The 25,000-nt window shown below is 42.8% G+C and overlaps 1 long non-coding RNA gene across 2 annotated transcripts in view; it reads left to right on the top strand.

Moving 5' to 3' along the window:
* The first annotated feature begins 12,502 nt into the window (after positions 1 to 12,502).
* The window catches only part of LOC120226983, a 78,575-nt gene continuing 66,077 nt past the window's right edge, over positions 12,503 to 25,000 (top strand). For both annotated transcript variants that reach the window (XR_005527135.1, XR_005527136.1), the window contains exons 1-3: positions 12,503 to 12,571; positions 16,129 to 16,187; positions 19,221 to 19,289. This is a non-coding gene — a long non-coding RNA (uncharacterized LOC120226983). The remainder of the gene's footprint in view (positions 12,572 to 16,128; positions 16,188 to 19,220; positions 19,290 to 25,000) is intronic.

Raw genomic sequence — 25,000 nt, 5'->3', positions numbered from 1 at the left:
TGGCCAGTTCATATTCGCATATAGAATGTAAAAGAAGAGGCCCACTGAAAAGGAAAATGTGCTATATCAGTTATCACGAGGCTGATGCAAGCCTTGGGGAATGAATGTCTTTTGTAATATGTGAGAGACCGCAAACTCATTTCACATGGGTAATATTAGCCAACATTTGTAAATGAGCAGGAACCCTGGGAGATGGTACCACTGAGCTCAACATTTACGGACCCGGAAATCGAGGCCAAGAGGAAGCAGGTGATGCAACGTTCACCTCCAAGGGACAAAGCCTGGTCAGCCTGGCTCCACCGCTCAACCTCTTACCAAACCAGCATGCTCCATTATGAGTCCTACCAAGGACATGGCACTTTCCTATCAATTAAGCCATTCTTCCCTATTATTAAAGTAAATCACACCACACTTTTAAATATTCACATGGAACATTTGGGACCAGAATTAAAGTGTTTCATAGGCAACCAGAGCTGCTAGAATGTCACGTCCCTAGCCATGGTGTTATTGACTGCCTAGGATTTTTCTTCACCCTTTATCCATGGCCCATGGCTCTCAAAATGGAGCAAATTCAATATGGAACAGATGCCCCATCCAGAGGGAGGCTCCCAGCTGTAGCAGAGTCCTTTGAGAAAGAGATGTAGTGCAGGTGGAAAGGCAGTGACATTTCCCTCTGGGGAATCCTTTGCTGCGTTGACTAGGTCTTGGTAATTTATCCTAATGGGAATGTGCCCTGTTGTTTTAGGACTGTTTTAGTTCATGTTAATTAAGTCAGAACAATGGTCTTTTGAAAAGATTGGGGCTCATCCTGTAATTAGGCAGCCTTTCTTTGACTGCTAGTTCATTTTAAAATCAAACGGTAAAGCAAGACATCAGGAACTTGGGTGATGTGTATTTTTTTCACTAGTTGAATAATTCAAATTAAGTACTTTGTCCGCATAGTAGCCAAGGAAGGTAATAATTTCCTTTGCCCTTTCCTAACAGTCACTCCAAAATGCCTACATGCCAAATAATATCCTTGTTTGGACCAAGCAGGCTTAATCTGACCTACTTCCACAAAGTTTGGGCCATCATGATCACATTACATGTCAACTTTTTTGTTTGGAAAATGCAGTCATTTCACAACATCCTTCTTTAATAATTACATTAGACTGGTGTTTATTTAAAATGTGTATCTCAGCTATTTTTTAAAAATTCTTTTAATGTGTATTTATTTTTGAGAGAGAAAGCACAAGCAGGGGAGGGGCAGAAAGAGAGAGAGAGGGAGACGGAAATCAAAGCAGGCTCCAGGCTCAGCTGTCAGCGCAGATTCTGACATGGGGCTCGAACTCACATACCACGAGATCATGACCTGAGCTGAAGTCAGATGGTTAACCAACTGAGCCACCCAGGTACCCCACAGCTATTTTAAAGTAAGCTTTATGAGGTGCCTGAGTGGCTCAGTTGGTTAAGCATCCAACTTTGGCTCAGGTCATGATCTCACGGTTTGTGAGCTCGAGCCCCGCATCTGGCTCTGTGCTGACAGCTAGCCTGCTTCAGATTCTGTATCTCCCTCTTTCTCTGACCTTCCCCTGTTCACGCTGTCTCTCTCTCTCTCTCTCAGAAATAAATAAAAACATTAAGAAAAAATTTAAAATAAATAAAGTAAGTAAGCTTTGTACCCAACATGGGGCTTGAACTCACCACCCTGAGAGAGAGCAGGAGTCACATGCTCTACCAACTGAGCTGGCCAGGCGCCCCTAAAATGTGTATCACATCTATTTTTAAAGATAATTTGAGTCAGCTTATAACAATTTTTAAAAAACTAAGGCAGTCAACATGGAAGACTACCCATTACATAAAATTAGGATAAAATGAAAGCTCTGGGCTGATACACTGACAGGATATTGACCAGACATAATACATAGGGTACAGATTTTGGAGGTGGACAAACATATTTGTTTACCGCGTTCTCATTTACATAATACTGGGCAAGTCATTTAATTTCTGAGGTTTAACGTTCTCCTCTATAAAATAACGTCTTAATGATGTTTGTAGGGTGGTGTTATGAGGATTAAATAAAAGGAGGTGACTCTCATTCTGGGTGATATTTAATACATCTATTTCCTTTCTCCTCAGGTAAATGGGAGATGGACTTATACGAATTTTATTGTTGTTATAGAGCCTTTCCTTCAGTCGTTCTCAAAACATGTGATTCCTGAACCATCACCTGGGGACTTGTTAGAAAGGACCATTCTCTAGCTCTACCCAATATCTAGGGAATCAGAAATTCTGGGGATGGAGCCCAGCAGTCCATATTCAACTGTGAGAACCGGGCTGTCTTTGATTTCTCTTCCTTGTCCCTGCAGCACAACAGTAGGTAAAACTGAGTAGCCGGGTGACTTGGCAAAACTGCGAATGCTGTCCATTAAGACACCATTAGATTGCAGACTGTAGACACAACAGCCCTCTTCTTTGGGAGAATGGGTGCCAGCGCAGCACAGTGTTGTCATTTGACTGTTGGAAATTTGGGACTCTTTCTGCAGCTATGACCTGATGATGGAATGTAGAAACCTTGTCATGACTCACCTCCACTCTGCCTGACTGACAAGAGAAAGAAAATAGATTTTCTGATTATGTTTCTTTTCCCAATCTGAGTCTAAGTCTGAAGATAAATATCATCTGTTCATTCTTGAGAGCTTAAAAAAAATGTGTAAGAAAGGATATCTGAACCCTGGAAAAATAATGAGACTCAAAGTAAAGTGGAATCCATGATACTTATGGGGCTCTTAATGGGCCCTCGGGCATCCTTCTAGGACTGGGAGAGGTTGCCAGCTGCAATGAACAAAGCCATCAAAGTGGACAGATGCCTGTGGCCTCTGTGAGGCCTGCGGTGCGCTCGGCATTGTAGCCATAAAGTCATAGCTCCATCTGTGCCTGCGCAGTGCAGGGCAGGTTGGGTTTGGAGGAACTGCCCTTCACAATACGTTAGATATAAGATCTCAGTTCTCGTCCTGGAACATCTATTACTGGTGAGTCTAATGTTGACATCACAGGTTGCACAGTATTTCATTCATGGTAGTTTTAAGTACTTCGAGAGTTATTTATGACTTTTTAGGGACAGTAGTTGCACCGAACTCTTATTTCTTGGACCCTATCCAAAGTTCAGGAGAACAAATTTCTATACTGAATTCTATCAATAGAGACATTTAACTAAAGAAAGACTTGGCTGGCTCAGTTGATGGAATGTGTGACTCTTGATCTCGAGGTTGTAGTTTTGAGCCCCATATTGGGTATAGAGATCACTTAAAAATAAAATCCTAGGAGAAAAACAAAAAATAAATAAATAAAATAATAAAATAAAATAATAAAATAAAATAATAAAATAAAATAAAAGCCTAGGGGCACCTGGGTGGCTCAGTCAGTTAGGTATCCAACTTCGCCTCGGATCATGATCTTGTGGTCTGTCGATTCGAGTCCCACATCAGGCTCTGTACTGACAGTTCAGAGCCTGGAGCCAGCTTCAGATTCTGTGTCTCTCTCTCTCTCTCTCTGCCCCTCCCCTGCTTCTCCTCCCTCTCTCTCTCTCTCATACACACACACACACACACACACACACACACACACACACGAATAAATAAAGATTTTTAAAAAAAATTTTAAAGGGGCACCTAGGTGGCTCAGTCGGTTGAGCATCTGACTTTTCATTTGGGCTCAGGTCATGATCCCAGAGTTGTGGGATCAAAGCCTCCTTATGTCAGGCTCTGTGCTGAGCGCGGAGCCTGCTTGAAATTCTCTCTTCCTCTGCTCCTGTCCCCATTCGTGCATTCGTGTACTTGCTGTTCCTCTTTTTCGCAAATAAAAAGATAAATAAAATCTTTTTAAAAAAAGAGAAACATTTAAAATTCTTATTTTATTTTTATTTATTTGGGGGGGGGCAGCGAGAGGGAGAGAGAATCCCAAACATGCTTCCTGTTGTCAGCACAGAGCCCGTTGCAAGGCTTAAACTCACAAACCATGACCTGAAACCAAGAGTGTGACTCTTAACTGACTGAGCCACCCACATGCCCCAGGAAAAGAAACATTTAACTAGAACATCATATCCCAGAACTTTTTTGTTGATTGATCTCCAACAAAATAGAATAACCAGAATTTTTAAGGAAAAATAGTGTTAATAATATAAAATAGAGATAAACTTCTACCTCCTTGATAATCTCTTCACAGAGTGTGGGAATCTCAGAAAGCAATAGTTTTCTTTATAATTGTAAGAAGTTATACAAGAAACAACAAGTACATGAAACTTTTGTTTATTGTTGCAAAGAAATTTTACTTTATTGCTTTGTTGACTTAAAGTAAGTGATAAAATATGGTATTTTGAAATGAGATATTTAGCACTAATTACAGCTAAGGTAGAGAAGGTTCGGGGAGAAGATTGTGGTTTTATTTTTGCATCTGTTCTGAGAATAAAATATACTTTCACAGTCATTTTTTTCATTTTAAGTTATCTCAAGATTTTTGTAAACTCCTATATTAAAAAGTAGGGTGAATTGTGTGTGTTTTAACAGGTAAATTCTATCTATACGCTTTTGAAATTTGATTTGGATTTATTTCTAGCATAGTACATTGTGGTGAAAGCAGTTTGCTATCAAAAAAATATATCAAAGGCATTGAAATTCCACTCTTGATTTTTACAAACTGTTTAAAAATGCTAGGGGCCTCTGAGTTGCTCTGAGTCGGTTAAGCGTCCGACTTCACCTCAGGTCATGGTTTCACAGTTGGTTTGAGCCCCGTTGTCGGGCTCTGTGCTGACACCTCAGAGCCTGGCACCTGCTTCAGATTCTGTGTCTGCCTCTCTCTCTAACCGTCCCCCATTCATGTTCTGTCTGTCTCTCAAATATAAATAAAAATGGCTAAAAATTTTTTTAAATAAAAATAAATAAATATATAAATAAAATATAAATGCTAGTGCTCTTCCACTTGCTTCCATGTATGTTCTAGTTGACATACATCTGTATCAATTATTTTTTGAATGGTAAGAATAATAATAGGTAAGCTTTTAGAACCAAACATGTAGCCTTTCCTCATTCATAACCAGGTAGACACAGCAAGACATCTCAGAAGCGCACGCAGTCCCGCCACATCACTAGGAGCTTGTTTTTGACAACAGCAGGATTTTTCCTTTGCAATGGTTTTCTCAACCTGATTGTCGCGAGACTGTGAGTACCTGAACTGGGGAAGGTGGGTAGGAGTCCTTTCTCTTGGTGAATTCCACTCTTCTGGGTTATCTGATTTAAAGGTGCCAGAGCCAAATTCTTCAATTTGGTTTTGAAACTCTCTTCCATTAAAAATGGGCAGGGTGTCTTTCTCCAGGTTCTCCCTCAGAGGAAGGCTGCTATCTAGGTTTCCCAGTCGTAAATACCAAACTTGTTCAGCCACAGATGTGCCCCTGGGCAAGCCCAAGGCAGCTCTCTTCCCATAACAAGAGGACCTGAAATCTTCCCAGGTGACTAGGAGCCTAGGGCTGGGTGGTCAAGAGCAGGCGGGAGATAGGATTCCAATCTTTTCCATTTGCCAAATGGGAGGGTTGGAGGGCCTGGAAAGGCCGATGCTCAAGACAATGATCAAATACAAAACCAGAGACCCTCTGGACTATCCTCAGCCAAGACTGGAGACAGAAGACCCTTGAGAATGGCTGCCAGGAACAGATACAAATTACGAATGTCTTTCCTCCTTCACTAGTTACCAGGGTACCGACATTTTGTTTTTCAAGGAGTAGCAGGATTTGAGAGGGAGGGAAAATACAAATGGAGAAATGGGTGTTTATAATCTGAAGTACTTGAATAACAAATACAAAATGTTAAGAGATTCTAAAAAATGAGGGTCTGTGTGTAAATGATATTAATTACAGAAATACTTTCATGCAGAATAGGGGAATTCTGAGACAGGTAATCCTACAACCAAGGTCAGTCATCTGTGGGTCTATCAGTTTGGACTTAAAGATTGATTTCAAATGTAGAAGGAGAGGGGTGGGTTCGTGGTTATAGATGTTCACTCGTTCATGCTGTCATAGTGCCTGGCCCCTAACTTTCTAATAATAGATAACAAACTCCAAAACCAATAATCCATGTTTTGAAAGAAATACAACCATCTTTTCACTTATCAGGTTTGTGATGTTTTTAACTCCCAAACAGAAGGAGCTTGTTGGGCGTGAAGGGGTCTCTATCATGCTAAAGCCTGAGTTTCTCAGCCTTGCCTAAAGATAAGAGTCACCTGGCATGCCTATTAAACCTCAGGTGCCCTTGGACCCTCCTCCAAACCACTGACTCCCAGTCCTGGGTGAGGTGAGGGTCTAAGAATTTGAAGTTTTAAGGAACACCCAGATGGTTCTTATCAGAAGTTTGGGAAATGTCAGTCATCTTTAAAAGGTAGCATTTTTCTTAGGAAGGTTTTCCTGGGTCTCAGAGGCTTTTAAAACTGCCATCTAGAAAAAAAGAGCAAGTGAATTTGGAATCAAAACATGAAGCCACACAACAGCCAAAAGGTAGAAGCAACCCAAATGTCCATGGACAAATGAATGGATTAAAAAATGTGATGTAGGGGTGCCTGGGAGCCTCAGCTGGTTAAAGCATCCAACTCTTGATTTCCGCTCAGGTCATGATCCCACAGTTCATGATATCAAGCCCCAGGCTGAGCTTGTGCTGACAGCGCAGAACCTGCTTGGGATTCTCTCTCTCCCTCTCTGCCCCTCCCAGGTGTGCTCTCTCTCTCTCAAACTGAATAAAGTTTTTTTAAAAAATGGTTAAGATGGTAACTTTTGACGTGTATTTTACCACAGTATTTTTAAAATGTTTTATTTTTAAGTAACTCCACAACAATGAGGGGCTTGAACTTACAACCCTGAGATCAAGCATCGCAGGCGCTACTGACTGAGTCGCCCAGGTGCTCCTATTTTACCATAATTGTTAAAATTTTCTTTAAAAAAGGGAGTGCATGCAACTCCTGATCTCCAGGTTGTAAGTTCAAGCCCCATGTTGGGTATAGAGATTACTTAAAAAATAAAATCTTTAGGGGCATTTGGGTAGCTCTGTCAGTTAAGCATCTTAACTCAATTTGATTTCAGGTCAGGTCATGATCTCATGATTCATGAGATTGGGCTCCACTCTAAGTGTAGAGCCTACTCGAGATTCTCTCTCTCTCCCTGCTCCTCTCGCCCAGCTCATTCTCTCTCTCTTGCTCTCTCTCTCTCTCAAATAAAAAAAATTTATTTTATTTTTTTTTAAAAATTAAATTAAATCTTTTAAAATTAAAAAAAAAAGAGACAATGCCAGATTCTACAAATGGCCAAACCCATATGAATTCTGGGGTTCTAAAAGCACCACCCTGAGGGAGTTCTTTCCTAAACTCTGAAACGGCTTTTCTCCTGTAATCTCTTCCTTCCTAATCTCTTCCTATCGGATCCCAGCACTGACTGTAATGTGAGGGCTGGACACTCCCTCACTCCCGAGAGAAGCTTCACTTTCAGAGTGTTTACCCCATACCCCCTCTCTAAGTGGCTACCTGTCATTTTCCATTTCAGCTCTACCTTTCTACTTACAGGGCTGCTGACCACCAGCTGACATATTACCTGTATTGATTGTCTAAGAGCTGTCACGGCAGAGGGAAAGACTATTCTAAGGCAGCCCTGAGCTCTTAGCTGAGTGGGATCATAAACGCCCCCATTAAAGGTTTTATTCAATAACAATCTTTGCTAAAGTAAATGGACATCAGTCTCCCACCCCCACAACGAATACAGAGACCATTATCAATGGGCAGAGAGCACTAACTGTGGCGGTATCAGTTTCCACATTTTCAAATGATTCCTTTAATGAAAAGCTGCGTTCTTTTCAGGCCATAAAACACCACGGAAAAGTCTATTCATTTAGCTATTGTACATATTAGCTTATTTATTTATGGCTAATGCTACCATCAGCATTCCCTGGATGTGGAGTTAACTCACTTAATGATTGCTTGATAAACTGCTAAAAAGCAAATATGCTGAAATCGGCTCTCATGCAGGGCTCCCTGCATATTGCCATCACACAGGGTGAGCTGTTTATTTTTTCATTGCAAACACAAACCCACTGGTCTTTATACTCTGTGTAAAACTATTCATCTCCCATAAAGCATTTTATAACAGCATGCCTATCTGATCTAGAGCTCACGAAAATTCATTTTCAACCAATTTCATAGGAAATAAGCAAATTGCCATAACTCAACCAAATCTCCCTTAGTTATTTAAAGAAAATCTTTACCACCAAATTGTAGGCTCTTTTAGGGCAAGAATCATCTTCCCCTTTTTCTCTTCTTCCCTACTCCTTCCTTGTCCTGTGTTCATGAAATAGGTACTGAGCCCCTAATCTGGAGCATCGCAGCAGTTATGTGTCTTGTATGGTAAGGACTTAAAGGTTGTGGACAGAATTAGTTTTGTTGAGAAAATAGTACCTAAATGAGACTAGTCATTGATGGATGTAGGAAAAGAATTGGGACTTGTACATTGGTGTTTTCTAAAGATTCAGGTTCAGAATTTGATTCACTATTTCTATTAGTGCATTTCTAAAGGTATTTTTATTTATTTATTTATTTTGAGAAGGGGAGAGCATGAGCCGAGGAGGAGGAGCAGAGAGAAAGAGGGAGAGAGAAAATCCTAAACAGGCTCAGTGCTGCGCAGGGTTCTTTCTTATCAATGTGAGATCATGACCTGAGCCAAAATCAAGAGTTGGGCACTCAACTGACTGAGCCACCCAGGCGCCCCCTGACCATTTTTTCATGAGCCAAACTATTCTCTTCCCCAGGGCCTTTACTAATTATATTTCTTCTGCCTGAAACATTCCCCATTCTTCTGGAATCTAGCTTTAAGTGCTGACTGCTTGGGTTTGGATCTGGACTCCACCATTTAACCAGTTGTGTGATCTTTAACTTCTGTAGACATCAGTTCCCTTATCTGTAAAATGGGGAAAATAATAGTACTTACCTAACTGGGCTATGATAAAGATTAAGTAAAATCGTGTGCCTAACAGTGCATGGCATTTTGTACATGTTCAATAAATGTTAGATATTGATGGTGGTATTATTTCCTTCTATGTTTCCAGAAAGCATAATGCCCTATATATAATAAGTGGCTCAATAAATATTTGTGGGATGAATAAATGAATGGACAAGTGTATTAAAGACAAGATCTGGCCTTCCCCTTATTGTCACTACTGTGGAACCAAAATGTCCCCATTAAGAGGGACAGACAGCAGCTCCCCATGATATCTGACAGCCCAGGGAGGACACAAAGCAAAAGAACAAATAGGAAAGCATAGCATGTATGAAGACAAGGAAGGAAAAGGCAGCACAGTGATGAGTTCATTATGCCTTGTGCTAGCAGACAGAGATGACAGCCCAGAGATCTGCCAGGGATGAACTGTGGGATCAGGGATGAGAGGTGGGAGGCAAGGTGTGAATGCATTTACTCAGTCAACAAACACCATGCAAGGTGCTGGGTGCTAGAAATGCCAAGCACAGTGGGTTCAAGGTGCAGTGCAGAAGATACACTACCCTGTGATGCCTCTGAAAGATCCTATATGGCCACTACCTAGCTGCTTCTAGACCTTGTTACTTTCACACACTCAACAAATTCTAAATGTCACCAGTAATCAAAGCAAGTGGGCACACTCATTCTGCTGAGAATGGTTTAAACTGGCACAAGCTTTTTAGAAAGCAGTTAGGCAGGGGCGCCTGGATGGCTCAGTTGGTTGAGCATCTGACTCTTGATTTCAGCTGAGGTCATGATTCCAGGGTTGTAGGATTCAGTGCCATGTTGGGCTCTATGCTGAGCATGGAGCCTGCTTAAGATTCTCTCTCTCTCTCTCTCTCTCTCTTTCTCTCTCTTTCTCTCTCCCTCTGCCCTTCTCCCCTACTCACACTCTTTCTCTGAAAGAAAGAAAGAAAGAAAGAAAGAAAGAAAGAAAGAAAGAAAGAAAGAAAGGAAGGAAGGAAGGAAGGAAGGAAGGAAGGAAGGAAGGAAGGAAGGAAGAGGAAGAAAAAAGAAAGCAATTAGTCACTGTGCACCAAAATCTTTAAAAAGTCTGTAGTCTGTAACCTGGTAGCTCCTGTTCAAGGAATCCATTCTACAGTCAGAAATGCAGAGATTTGTAAACAAGCATGTTCTTACCTGCACTATTTTTAATAATGAAATCTAATTAACAACATGAACATTCAGCAACAGGGCTTGTAGCACAGCAATACAATGCTGTATTGGGTGGCTATTGAAGTTTTTAAAATAATGTTTGACATTCTTTCTTCACAGCAGCATGACACTGGGGAAAGCTCACAGCATAATACTAAGCCAAAGAGGATCCAACCTTATTAGTAGGTATGTATCTATACAGAGATTGGTACAGTTTTTCATTTAAAACAGACAACTTGACAGGTATTAGTATCCAGACAGAGGGAAATTAGATAGGAAACCGTCCTAACAAGCTTTCCCAGGTCTTATCTGAATTCTTTCAAGACTGTCTCTATGCAGTGAGGGTATCATGCCATCCAGGAACTAGCCTGTCACCTCCGCTGGCTCTGGCTGACTTATCTGTCAAATGAGGAGTTTAGACACCATTACTATCGCTAAGGCTTCTGCGAACAAGCAAATATGCAAGGTAGACACGATTTGGGTTAACATTTGCCATTGTCAGGATGGCCCCATTTGAAAAGGTGCAAAGCTAAGCATTTGGATTGGAAAACTCTAGAAACAGCTAGCAGCCTCTAATCGGGCAACTGAGGCAGAAATAGAGAAACACAGATTGGGGGATCCGGTATGTTGGGGGATGGTCTGGGCAACAAATTCTGAGGAATAGGATCACCGCTCCTGGGGACCCTCTAGCAGATGCTTCAGGGCCAGTAGATGTCCAGGACACCCTTTCTTGGCTGCGTCCCCGGTGTGTGTGTGGGAGGGGGGTGCCCAGCGACCACCGGGGATTCTGCCGCCACTCCCCGCCTTGTGGCCTCCAGTGAGTTTCGATCTGGTGCGTGCTCTGAGCAGCTAAGACCTTCTTTGACCACCAGCCGGAGGAGGGGGAAGCAGGGCTGTTCGGGGAGGTGTGGCGCAGCCCCCTCTCCGCTACAGTGATCTCCTAGGGCAGATTTCGGGGTGAGGTCACCGCTGCGGAGACCTCTAAGGGACTGAGGGGCTGTTTGAAGCCTCTCAGGCCTAACCAGAGCTCTAATAAGAGCAGGGCATTTAATTGGCCTTGTAATTTCCGATCAATTCCCGAAATCAACACTCGGGGCGAGATGGGTGCAGACGCCACTCCCCCTCCCCCCCTCCCACCCCGACCGCGTCCCCACCCCTCAGCAGAAGGCCGGGGTCCCGCCCAGCCTCCCGGAGCTGACCTGGCCCGGGCCGGGAGAAGCGCGGGTTCCCTGCACTTGGCGGGGCGGGGGAAGGGGGTGGCGGGGGACGCGGAGGGGATGCAGGCGCCCTCGGAGGCGCGGGTGCCCCGCACGTGGCGGGCCCGGGGCGGGGGGAGGCACGCGGAGGGGATGCAGGCGCCCTTCCCGCAGCCGCCCTGCCGCTTCTTCCAGAAGGACTCTCTTCCAGAAGGACTCGCCCGAGGAGGCAAGAGCGAGAGACGATTCCGAGACGAGCAGAACCGAGCATTTTAAAATAACTTTTTCCCCTCTTATCTTTACGGAAAATTGACGCTCGGTTTTCAGCCCCTTAGAGATACTATTTTCCAGTCTCTGGCCTTTCAATTTATGTCTATAGGTTTCTTTTTATTAAACAGAAACCGTTTTGTAAACTTCCCCTACTGTATAGTGAACATTTCCTGTGTATCGTTATATCCCGCTGAAAGGATGTTCCATGATTTAGAATCAATGGCATACTGTTGGACATTTAGGTAGCTTCTAATTTTTCAATATGACAAAGAGCTGTGATAAACATCTGTGTAAATAAATATTTGCCTACATCCCGGATTGTTTTTCATTCGAATCGATTTCTAGACGCACACTAATGGCACCAAACGTAGGGAAGGAGTGGAAAGACTTAGGTGGGCCCAGGTGCGCTCACAGCACAGCGACGCGAGTGGCAGAGGCCTCAACAGGGGCTGTTTTTGTTACTTCCTTGATTTACCCTATGGCTGTCTCCCTTCCCCCCGTAATTATTACTCAGAGCTTTCCGAAATAAAGCAGGGCTCTGATTTCACCCGCACCGCAAGAGGTTTCCCTGGTGGGGAGGACTGCTCCGGCCTCGAGGCTCACGAGGCTCAGCTACCGGAGGAGGGACAGGGAGGGTGGAGGGGAGGCAGACGGGAAGAGGCATAGGCAGAGTCCAGATCCATTTTGTGGGATGGATGTCCCTCCCAGGTGACATCCAGGGTCTGACCCCGCCCCATGTCCGTGCGTAAGGGAGGGGGGGGGTCGTGACAATGGCCGTGACGACTGATGGTCCTCCTTTGAGCTGCTGGCCTTGGGGACCCCGCAGTCCCCCCCTTCCTCCCTCTCCCTCCCTAACCCCACACCTTCAGACCTCCTCCTCCCCTCCACCCGCGGCTGCCGGAGCCCCCACACGCCGGTGAGTGGGAAGCCCAGACGCCACCAAGGCGGGCCTCAGGCTAGAGGCGGGACGGGGAGGGGTGGGGTGACGGTGGGGAGCGCAGCCGCAGGCGGCGCGCGGAGAGAACTGAGGCACCGACTGGCTGCCTCCTGCCCACGTGGCCCAGGGCTTCCGGGAGCTGGAGCTCCTAAACTCGGTCCAGGCTGGCCGTCGGCGGGCCCAGCTCAAGCCCTGAGCCTGAAGCCTGGGCTGGCTCTTATCTAACTTTTGGAAGCCGCCTAGGTTGCAGCTAGAGAAAGGGGTCTAATTCGGGGCTGTCCACCTGCGCACTGAAATGGGACGACTGGTTTCTCCTGGTGATCTTTTTCTTTCTGCCGGAGAGGCTGAGACCTCAGAGAGAGCTTCTTGGTTGGGCAAGGCTGAAGCCAGACCTCTAAAGACAGGCATCTTCCCCCTTCATCTTCACCTTAGGCGTTTTGAGAGCTCACCAGGGAGTGAAGGGGTGAAGCGTTAAGTGCAGGCTTGGTGCAGGCCACTCACCTAACATTTTATGCAGTTTTTCCATTATTCACTTTCTCTAAGTCTTACACTCTTCACTACTGCGTATCCTTCTTGAAGGCAAGGGCTCCCTCTTACACTTGTTCTGTTGGTTCCTTGATGGATGTATTTTTATATACTGAATATATTTTAAATATATAATCCACCTATTTGTCTACAACTTTTTGTAGCAGATGTAGTCTTTGAAGCTAGGTATAAAACCGTGTGCAGGGAAGTCTGCCTCTCACACCAGTTGTCCTGCGATCCATGGTTAATGGGCATATCCTCTGAGGACTGTGGGGGTGGGGGGGCCTGGGGGTGGATAATTTCCTCGACCTAGCTCACTGTTTCACCTAGCTCAATTTCAGAGCTTTCAAGTCTCAGCTTAATTTTCATTCCTCTGAGAAATCTGTTGTGACCTTTCCTCCACAAAATTAGGAAACAGATCCTGGGGGCACATGGGTGGCTCAGCCGGGTTAAGCTTTGGACTCTTGATTTCAGCTCAGGTCCTGATCTCAGAGTTTGTGAAATCCAGCCCCACTTTGGTCTCTGTCCTGATAGCACAGAGCCTGCTTGGGATTCTCTCTCCCTCTCTCTCTGATCCTCCCCGGCTGTCCCTTTCCCCCATTCTCTATTTCTCTCTCTCTCAAAATGAATAAATAAACATTAAAAAATAATAATTTCTAATTTGAGGAATTCATTGAACTTTTTTACTGGCCTAATTAATATATAGCTAATATTTTGAAATATTCCATGAATATTTGAAAAGGCTGTGTTTTTTTTTATTGGGCAGGAAATCTGTACCTGTTTATTGAATTGTGTGATGTATTCCTCTACATCTACATTTCTATGTAAATTGGATCTGTTGATTTTTGAGTGATAGGTTAACATCTCCCGCTTTATTTGGGGTTTGTCAGTAGATATTTGTTCTGCTATCAGGTTTTGCAGTATGTATTTTGAATCTGTTAATAGGTGCACAAAGGTTCCTGACCATTACATGTATTTAGTGGATCATAACTTTTATAAATATAAAATATTCTTCTAGTACTCTTTAAGACTTTCAACTTTGATTTCAAATTGGTCTGATATTATTGTTTTTTTATTCGTATCTACCTTGTAGATCGATTTTTTTCGGTTGCTTCTGTTCCTCTTTTTTGGACTTTTATTATTTTGCTCGTCTTTTATTACATTCAATGAAAAAGAGAAAGCAGTGAGTCTGATGGCAATTTCTACCATTTTTGTGATCATTTTCCAAATTGTGTTCATATAATGTTGGTCTTTTTCTTGTTTCTGTTCAGATAGCTCTGTTCTGGAGTCACTAAAATCTTTCGTTCTCCAAGGGAGGAGCAATGAGGGTGTCTCAGAGGCTGGTCAGTGCCCTGGTCACTGATGTCTTTCAGGAGGACAGGGAGTTCCTATGTACACCCATAACTCTGGGGTAGTTCACCTGCACTGAGCAGTGCTCATTTTGATAAGCTTACCTTTATGTGTTTGTCCCTACTTTTAGTTTTGAATTCCATACTGGTTTGAATTGTCTCAAGTAAAGCTTATGCGTGAAAAATCCACACTCACGTGGTTTTTATGGTTTTATACTATACACTATGGACATCAAGTAAAATCTAGACACTAATAGTTAAATGTATTAAAAGTATGTCTGTAACGGTAAAAAGTCCTATTGACATCTATTAGTCCAAGCTATAAAAAAAGTAAAATCACCTACCTCCTTCCAATTCAGTCAATGGGTATTTATTTTCATTGTGTTATTAGAAGATCTGACAACTGATCTATTTCTCTTAGCCTAGTTTTCATACTCTGAGTCACCTAATCTACTCACCTGAAAGAGAGATTTGGTATGCTGGCTTTATGATATGTCTTTGCATAACTTTCTGTGATTTGTCCTACAGCATTTTTGGCACATTTCCTGAAATTCCAAATTTATTTTTCTTTCCCATTTGTTTTGGGAAATGTTCTTTCTTGGGAGACATTTTCCTTTTCTCAAAAAAACAACTTTTAATGTTTGTTTATTTTTGAGAGACAGAGCACAAGTTGGGGAGGGGCAGAGAGAGAGGGATACACAGAATCTGAAACAGGCTCCCTCCAGCTGCCCAGTGCGGGCCTCGAACCTGCAAAACTGTGAGATCATGACCGGAGCCAAAGTCGAAGCTCAACTAATTGAGCCACCCAGGCACCCTGCCTTTTTTCCTTTTTAACATCACAACCTCTATACTGAAATGTATTCAGTCTTCAGTCTTAATGAGCAATTTATTGAAAATATTTCATCTAAGTAGTTTGGTTGGAGATTCATTCATTCATTCATTTATTTAGGCCTGGGGCATGATTTTGAGAGAACATGTAATTGTGACCACGTTTTATCAATCATCTGGTACTCATTTCTAGTTGTGTTACCCATCTTTGAGCAAGCACTCGGGACTAATTGAACATTTGCTCTAACTCATGCAAAAGGCTGCTTCCTAGAAATTGATTTGGTGATTTTTAAAAATGCGTCTAGAATAAGGATCCCCATTACATTTCACATTGGAAAAAAGAAGCAATATGCATGATTGACACCACAAGGAATGTCTGTGTGCTGCGTGTGTACACCTTTTTGCAGTCATTATATCGAACATGACTCATTTTGAGACTATAACCTTGAGTTGTCATTGCTTTAGAAAACGTGGACTGGTTAGGACATCCATTAATGTCCTAGAACAAACGCTCTATAGCAGAGTCCCCAAGGGAGGCAGAGATTTTACTGGTCTCCGGACACAGGAATCCATTTGTTGGAGCATATGCTGAGTGTGATGAGCTGGAAAATGAAGTTAATTTCTGTGTCAGACCAAAGTAGGCGCAAGACAGAGTCACTGGATAAAATGAAGACTGTGTATCCTTGAGAGGGAGGAATAACTGTATTTTTCCAGATTGGGTTACACTTTTTTGGTTTATTCGACAAGGCTCACATCAAGCAGTAAAGAGGAACAGAATCTAAGAACTCCACGTTGGTGTCTAGGAAGCTCTCATTGTGATATCTTTAATTTCAGGTTTTACTTCATGCAGAGTAGTAGAAGAGAGGACAATACCTCATCACTAAAAGCATCCTGTAAGTGGAAAAGCTATTAATATTCTCACAAGTTCTTCTAGTTGAAGTTTTAAAACAGAAGAATTGTAATTTCCTGTCTTCCATCTGGGTCACTTGATTATCAAAGCAGGAACAGTACAACATTTTTGTTTTATATTTATTAGTAGGAGGTGGTTTTAAGTTTTGTGGATTTTTTTAAATGTTTATATATTTTTGACAGAGAGAGAGAGACAGATGGATAGAGCGCGAGAGGGGAGGGGCAGAGAGAGGGAGAGAGGGAGACACAGAATTCAAAGTAGGCTCCAGGCTATGTGCTGTCAGCACAGAGCTGGACATGGGGCTCAAACCCACAAACTGTGAGACCAGGACCTGAGCTGAAGTCAGATGCTTAAGTGACTGAGCCACCCAGGGGTCCCTTGTGGGGATTTTTTAGTAGTCTCTTCACCCGACATGGGGCTGGCACTCATGACCTCAATATCAAGAATGGCATCCATTTCCGACTAAGCCAGCTGAGAGCCTCTGCCCTGACTGACTGACTCATTCACTTACTTTAATTTCTATTTTAAGAGAGAATGAGAGAGAGCGTGAGCGCACAAACAGGGGAGAGTGGCAGAAGGGGGAGAGAGAGAAAGGACTGAGAGAGAGAGAGAGAGAGGGAGAGAGGGAGAGAGAATGAGAATCTTAAGCAGGCTCCACGCTTACTGTGGAGCCTTACATGGGACTTGGGACTGGGACCATGACCTGAGCCGAAATCAAGAGTTGGTCACTCAGCCAGCTGAGCCACTCAGGCACCTCTGCCCTGACATTTTTAAACTGACACACAGGGGCGCCTGGGTGGCTCAGGCAGTTAAATGTCTGACTCTTGGTTTCAGCTCAGGTCATGATCTCACAGGTTGTGGGTCGAGCCCCACATTGGGCTCTGTGCTGTGAGCATGGAGCTTGCTTGGGATTCTCTCTCTCCCTCTCTCTGCCCCTCTCCTGATTGTTCTCTCTCTCAGTCTCTCTCAAAATAGTTAAAGAAGGAAACAAAAAATTATTAAACATAACATACATTATAATGGAAGCAAAGCCCACATTTCTTTTCTACTCCCCACACCTCCCTACCCCAATGTAGTCAATTGTTTTGTAAGCAGAATATTAGCCTTGCAATCCTGCCTAGTATGATAATTAGCTTGGAGATATTTAAACTGTTGTATTTTAAATTTTACCTATTTTTACATATTGAGGAACTACCTCCTATTTTCTGACAGGAAGATGGTACAGTAATTAAAAGCAGAGGGGCATCTGGATGGCTCAATCAGTTAAGTGTTTGACTTCCTGGCTCAGGTCAGGATCTCATGATTTGTGAGTCCAAGCCCCTCACCAGGCCCTTTGCTGTTATCAGAGAGCCCACTTCAGATCCTCTGTCCCCCTCTCTCTCTGCTCTTCCCTGCCTCTCTCAAAAATAAATAATTGTTTAAAAGAAAAAGCAAAAACAAATAATTAAAAGCATAGACATTAGAGACCGATACAATTAATTGTATGATTTGGGGCAGCAAACTTCTCTGAGCTCAATTTTCTATTTGTAAAATGAGGATAATAATCCCTATCACACAGGCTTTTTGTGTGGATTAAATAAGATATTTTGTAAGTACTTAGAACAATATCTGGTTCAAATATAGTAGCACCTTTGTCACTAACTGCATGATTGATATTATTTAAGTGTTTTTTGAAAACAGGGTAATAGTTTAGTTTTATTTATTTATTTTTTGAATGTTGATTTATTTATGTTGAGAGAGAGAGTGAGTGAGCAGTGGGGGGAGAACCTGGGGGCTCAGTCAGCATTAAGAGTCAGATGCTTAACCAACTGAGCCACCCGGGTGGGCGCCCTGGGTTATAGTTTAGTTTTAAAGACTTCTACATTGTAACTAAAATTTTTCCTTCAAAAGGTAGTATTCTGCGGCTCCTGGCTGCTCAGTCCATGGAACATGTGCTTCTTGGTTTCAGGGTTGTGGGTTTAGGCCCCACATTGGGTATAGAAATTACTTAAAAATAATTTTTTTTTTTTTTAATTAAAAAGGTGATATCTTATGTGCCAGGTCCTGGTCTGAATACTTGATGGTTGGTTCATGATCATCCCTGTGGTACAGATGAGGAACTTGAAGGGCAGACAGAAAAAGCAATTTGCCCAAGTGCAGTGAGAGCTCTGGCTCTTACACAGGCAAAGCACTGCAGATTTCAATTAAAAAAATTTTTTTAATAAGTAGGAATAGGAAAATAAAACATATATATATGTAATAAAAATATACAACTGGGGCACCTGGGTGGCTCAGTTGGTTAAGTGCCCGACTTCAGATTCTGCTTCAGATTCTTGTCTCCCTCTCTCTCTCTGCCCTTCCCCTGCTTGTGCTCTCTCACTCTCTCTCTCAAAAATAAGTAAATAAATTTAAAAAAAAGAAGAGAGGAAGAAAATGCAAGGTGGTGTATATCTAGATCCTGTCTTATGAAGCTCAGCCATAGGCACTTTTCTAGGAAGACTATACAGCAACACTGTTTTAGAAAATAGCTCAGAATGCAAAACGGAGAGGATCTCAGTCTGCTGCCCATGGGAAGTTAACCCCTGCACTCCTTGGACAACCACTGGGGAAGCCCCACTGCCCTGATGCTTCAGATGAGTCTGGATGTTGTGGGAGGAGCCAGTGATGTTTGGTGGCCAAGGATCCCAGGGTCAGGCAGGAGCCAGGTGAACCAAGCGGCCTGAAAAGAGGGACCCAGTAGACCAGCTGGGAGACTTATCCTCTCTGATGATGAAGAAGTTATTTCACCTCTTTTTGTTCACTTTCCATATCTTTAAAATAGGAATAATATCAGCCTTTTAGGGCCAGTGTGGAAATTAAATAAAACAATGATTATAGTGATGATAGATGACATATGGTAATAGCATCTAACATTTCCTGAGCATATTCTAGGTATGTTCTGGGCATGGTGCTAAGCACTGTGCACTAATTGCCTTATAGAATCTCAACAATAATCTTACGAGATATAAAGATAATCTTATCTTTTCTTCATCAACAGATGAGGAAACGAAGGTTAAAAAAGGCTGCACATCTAGTGAGCAGCAGAGCCCAGATGTGAAGTCTAAGTGTGAGTGACTAATGAGTGTAGATACATAATTAGTACGTCGTTTTGCATTTGTTAATTCATTCGTTCATTCATTCTTTCACCAAATGTTTTTTGGAAACCTTTGCTGTGTCGAGTGTGTTCCAGGTGGGTGATATATGTGAGTGTCAAAACCCAAACCCCTGTGCTCATGAAGTTCAAATTCTAGTGGTGGGGAGTGGGGGAGACATTCACCGGAGAACAGACGTGGTGAAAAAGGAAATGTAGTATGTCGGAAAGCAAGTGCTTTGGAGATCAAACAAGGTCAGGAAGACTGGGGTACAGACAGGTGGTAATTTGACCAAGGGCAGTCAGGGCAGGCGTGAATGTAAGGGTGTCAAGGGTGGGGATCTGGGAAGGAGCCTTCCAGTCTGAGGAGCAAGTATTCTAAGACTTAAGAGCACAATGTGTCTGTGACAGAGGGACATGGAGGAGGCCAGCGGGTTGGAGCAAAGGCAGAAAGAATGACAGGATACAGTAGCAGGAGTTGAGGAATGCAAGGTTGCAGAACATACGGTCTTGGAGGACCTTGGAAGCCGTCAGAAGGGGTTAGCTTGCACTGGGAGTAATGCAGGCCACACTCTAATGCTACATAACGTAAAAGCACTTGTTACCTCAAAGCGTTTATGATAATTGCAATCTTTTCATGGCCCTCTGTCCTCACACAGCACTGAATCTGCTCTTGCTAAGATCATTAACAAACTCCTCATTGGCAAATGTTAATACACTTTTAAAATCTTATCAGCTCTATTGCATTTGGCTTCTACTTGACATTCAGACAAAGTGTATGTCTTTATATATTTAAGATGCTGTGTATAATAGCTTAAATGCAAAATGATCATGACCTGCATCCCTGTGTTGAACATTTTAAAATGTGTGATTAGAGTCAAATTGAGAAACGTTGTATAGGTAGAGACTTTGGAGATCAAAGCAACGTTCTTGACCCCAGGCGCGGCTTGTTCAAACTTTCTATTAACTGTGTGGCTTTAGGGAAATTAGTAAATAGTTTTGAGTTTTATTTTCCTGATCTTCAAAAATCTTCAAAAGATTGTTGCGAGTGGCTTATTGCTATACCCATTCTGCAGATGGGCAAACAGAGCCAGAGAGGTTGAGGAACCAACTTTCTATTCTCTTCTGAACAAAGACAAAAATTCATCCGCACCTGTGAAAACTGGAGAGCCTGGTGATCACCCGGGCCTCTATAGAGCACCACCCCAGCTTTGCAAAGGTGGGCTAAGGCAGCAACCGCTCACGGGACCAGAATTCTCTTTCAAAATGACTTCAGATCCACTCTAACTTACAGTTAAAATCACACTTGAAGCCCTGAGGTTTACAACTCTAGAAAATCATGGCTGGAATAATTTTTGTGTGGCCTAGAAAATGTAAAAGCAGATATACCTGAAGATTAATCTTAGCTATTTAAAATATAATGGCACATATTAATATCTATAAAACTTCTAGTATTGACCAATACATCTTCCTGGTGCCTTATTTTTTTTTTAATAATTTCTTTTTAATGTTTTATTTATTTCTGAGAGAGAGAAAGCATGAGCAGGGGAAGGTCAGAAAGAGAGAGGGAGACACAGAATCCGAAACAGGCTCCAGGCTCTGAGCTAGCTGTCAGCACAGAGCCTGACACGGGACTCGAACCCACAAACCATGAGATCATGGCCTGAGCTGAAGTCAGATGCTCAACCTACTGAGCCACTGCCCCTCTGGTGCCTTCTTAAAATTAGTCCCTGGTGCATCTTTACAACTAGTAAAATTTACATTAATGTAACTAACATGACAGATTTTAACTTATGAAGGAGTTATGAATTGGGGAAAGCCAAAATTAATGAAGAAAATGAAAGAAAAGCTGCCACATAAATAAAATCAAGGTCTGGTTATTTGGGGGAAAATAGCCCATAGCAAATAGAGAAAACTGACCAAGCTAAAAATAAAAAGAAGTGTCAATTAAAAAAAAACAACATTAGGAGTAAAAAACAAATCCTGAAAAAGATTTTTTTCACAAGCCCTGAAAAGATGAAAAATGACATTATTACATAAAATATTAATAAGTCTGAAAATATGTATCGTTGAATGTAAAAGTATTCTTTGAGTATATTCTATGAACACATAAATTATCAAAGTTGTCTTCAGAAGAGATGAAAATCTGAATAGGGCTGTATCTTCAGAAGGACTGAACATGTTGCCAAAGATCTATTTCCTGAAGAGATATGAAGTTTTACAGGTGTTGTGTGTCTGTGCAACCTTTAAAGAACATATGATTCCTGCCATTTAAATGGTTCCAGGGGCACCTGAGTGGCTTAGTCAGTTAAGCATCTGACTTCAGTCAGGTCATGGTCTTGCAGTCTGTGGGTTCGAGACCCCTGCCTCGGGCTCTGTGCTGACTGTTCAGAGCCTGGAGCCTCCTTTGGATTCTGTGTCTCCGTCTCAGCTCCTCCCCTCCTTGCATGTGTGCTCCCTCTCTCTCAAAAGTAAACGAACGTTTTAGAAAATTAAAACATTAAATAAAATGGTTCCAAGTTACAAGAAAAGTTGGAAAAGTTCCCAAAGTCTTGGGGGAAAAGATATAAACGGTAGTCTACAAGTTCAATACTTGTCCAGATCTGGTTAGAAAATATTAGCATCGTCTATGCCTCACTGAATTTCCTAAGGAACCAAAGCTGGCACAATTTTATCATGGTGGCATGAGCAAAAATGTGGCAGAGAGCTCAGTTTGTACTACCTGGGTAAAACGCAGTCCTTAGCACAAGGTGTGGCAGGAGATGAAGCCAACCTCCCCCATCATGGGGGCTCTGCTCCCCTTCCTGGATCCTGTGCCTGCTGGAACTTCCTTTTTTGGCAAAGAGTGCGAGGGGAAGCACTACACACCTTGAGCTTAAATCCTCAAGTTAACACTTAATGGAAGTGGTATGATTTCTCTCTTCCCTCCTGCTTCCTATCTTTCTGCATTCTCATTGTTTTAAAAACTTGGAGACCACACTTTATTTTATTTTCACACTTTAAAAAATAATTTACTTATGTTTTAATTTACATCCAAGTAGTTAGCATATAGTACAACAGTGATTTCAGGAGTAGATTCCTTAATGCCCCTTACCCATTTAGCCCCTCCCCCGTCCCACACCCCCTCCAGCAACCCTCTGTTTGTTCTCCATATTTAAGAGTCTCTTCAGCTGTTTTTATATTATTTTTGCTTCCCTTCCCTTATTTTCATATGTTTTGTATCTCAAAGTCCTCATAGGAGTAAATTCCTATTTTTGTCTTTCTCTAATTTCGCCTAGCATACTACCCTCTAGTTTCATCCATGTAGTTGCAAATGGCAAGATTTCATTCTTTTTGATTGCTGAGTACATACACAATGGAGTATTGTCAATAGCATTGCTATAAACATTGGGGCGCATGTACCCCTTCTGACTGTAGCCATATTTAACTATACTACTCAGTGGCACTGAGTACATTCCCATTTTGTGCAAGCATCGCCACCATTCTGCTCCAGAACTTTTTCATCTTCCTCCTGACATTTTTAAAGAAATGTTTATTTATTTAAGTTATCTGTATACCCAGCTAGATCTCAAACTCCAGACTTGAGATCCAGAGTCACCTGCCCTTCTGACTCGCCAGCCAGGCGCCCCCCTTCTTGACATTTTTAATGAATACCAATTGTAAGCCAGGCAGATGATGCTGGAGACAACCAATGAGCAAGATAAAATTGCCCCCAGACTCTCAAAACACTGGCAGGAAAAATTTTCATTTCAAAGCTACAGCTTTTCAGTCTTGCAAATGATGGGCTTGAATTCATCTTTGGGCCTGACAGTTTCTTGGTGTGGATACATCACCTGAATCTAGTGCATACAAACACATTATTGAAAAGTGTAAATTGCTTTGACGGTAATGTAAATGACTGTTTCAGTCCTTATCTGTGGGTTGGTTACCTTCTCACTCCCACCTTTGAGACATTCTCTGCCCTTCTCCAGAGGATGGCTTTTGTGGAGTCCTCACAGCCCCTGTTTTATTTATGTTTTTATTATTTTAAATATAATTTATTGTCAAATTGGCTTACATACAACACCCAGTGCTCATCCCAACAAGTGCCCTCCTCAGTGCCCATCACCCATTTTCTCCTCTCCCCCTCTCCCCCCATCCACCCTCAGTTTGTTCTCTGCATTTAAATGTCTCTTGTGGTTTGCCTCCCTCCCTCTCTGTTTGTAACTATTTTCCCCCTTACCTTCCCCCATGGTCTTCTGTTAGTTTCTTGAGATCCACATATGAGTGAAAACATATGATATCTGTCCTTCCCTGACTGACTTTTTTTTTAATGTTTTTATTTACTTCTGAGAGAGACAGCATGAGCAGGGGAGGGTCAAAGAGAGAGGGAGACACAGAATCTGAAGCAGGCTCCAGGCTCTGAGCTGGCTGTCAGCACAGAGCCCAACGTGGGCTCGAACCCACTAAACCTGAGCCGAAGTTGGATGCTCAACCGACTGAGCCACCCAGGCACCCCTTTCCCTGACTGACTTATTTCACTCAGCATAATACTTTCCAGTTCCATCCGTGTTGCTGTAACTGGCATGATTTCATTCTTTCTCATTGTCAAGTAGTATTCCATTGTATAGATAAACCACATCTTCTTGATCCATTCCTCGGTCAATGGACATTTAGTCTCTTTCCATGATTTGGCTATTGTTGAGAGTGCTGCTATGAACATTGGGGTACATGTGCTCCTATGCATCAGCACTCCTGTATTCCTTGGGTAAATTCCTAGCAGTGCTATTGCTGGGTCATAGGGAAGTTCTACTGTTCATTTTTGGAGGAACCTCCATACTGTTTTCCAGGGCAGCTACATCAGTTTGCATCCCCACCAACAGTGCAAGAGGGTTCCTGTTTTTCTACATCCTCGCCAACATCTGTGGTTTCCTGATTTGTTCATTTTAGCCCCTCTGACCAGTGTGAGGTGGTATCTCAGTGTGGCTTTGATTTGTATTTCCCTGATGATGAGGGACGCTGAGCATCTTTTCATGTGTCTGTTGTTGTGGCCCCAGTTTTAAATGTTGTATGGTCCCCAGGCTTCTCTCTTCTCTGCCTGTCTGCACAGTCTCTCTAGAGATCTCAGTCACTCCCTTGGCTTCGAATACCACATTTATGCACTTGGTTCCCAAGCCTTCCTTTCCAATCCAGACTGTCCCTTCCATCTGCATGACCCATAGGCACATCTAGATAGAAGCAACAATAGTAACCATCATCGCTGTCTCAAGGCACGGCACCTACCTACCCAGATGCCAAGTCGGAAATAAAGGGCTCATCCTTGATCTCTACCTTCCTCTCCCTGGACACAATGTCTGCTCCCCCCAATTCTATCTTCTTGTGTCCTTTAAACTTGCTCACTTCTTTCCACCTGTACCGCCAACACATAGCCTGAACCACTCTGCATTCTCCTGCTTTTCGGATAGCTTCTGGATGGATTCCCTTCCACCACTCCCTTCTCCACACAGCAGCCTGACATTTGAAAAGCACAAATTGGATTTTAATACTCAGTTCTTAGAGCCCTTCAGTGGCATTCCCGTTGTTCTTAGGAAAAGTCCAGTTGCTTTAACATGCGTGTAGAACCCGGCCTGATCTGGCTTCTGCCGGCCTTTACAGCGTCATGTGGAGCCCCATCTCCTTTCCTGTGACCCTGGGATTCAGGAACATTG

Source organism: Hyaena hyaena, unplaced genomic scaffold (genome assembly GCF_003009895.1).
Source record: "Hyaena hyaena isolate Hyena2069 unplaced genomic scaffold, ASM300989v1 scaffold_1919, whole genome shotgun sequence".
NCBI lineage: Eukaryota > Metazoa > Chordata > Mammalia > Carnivora > Hyaenidae > Hyaena > Hyaena hyaena.
Note: the sequence above shows the minus strand (reverse complement) of the source record. Positions and strands in the feature narration are given on the sequence as shown.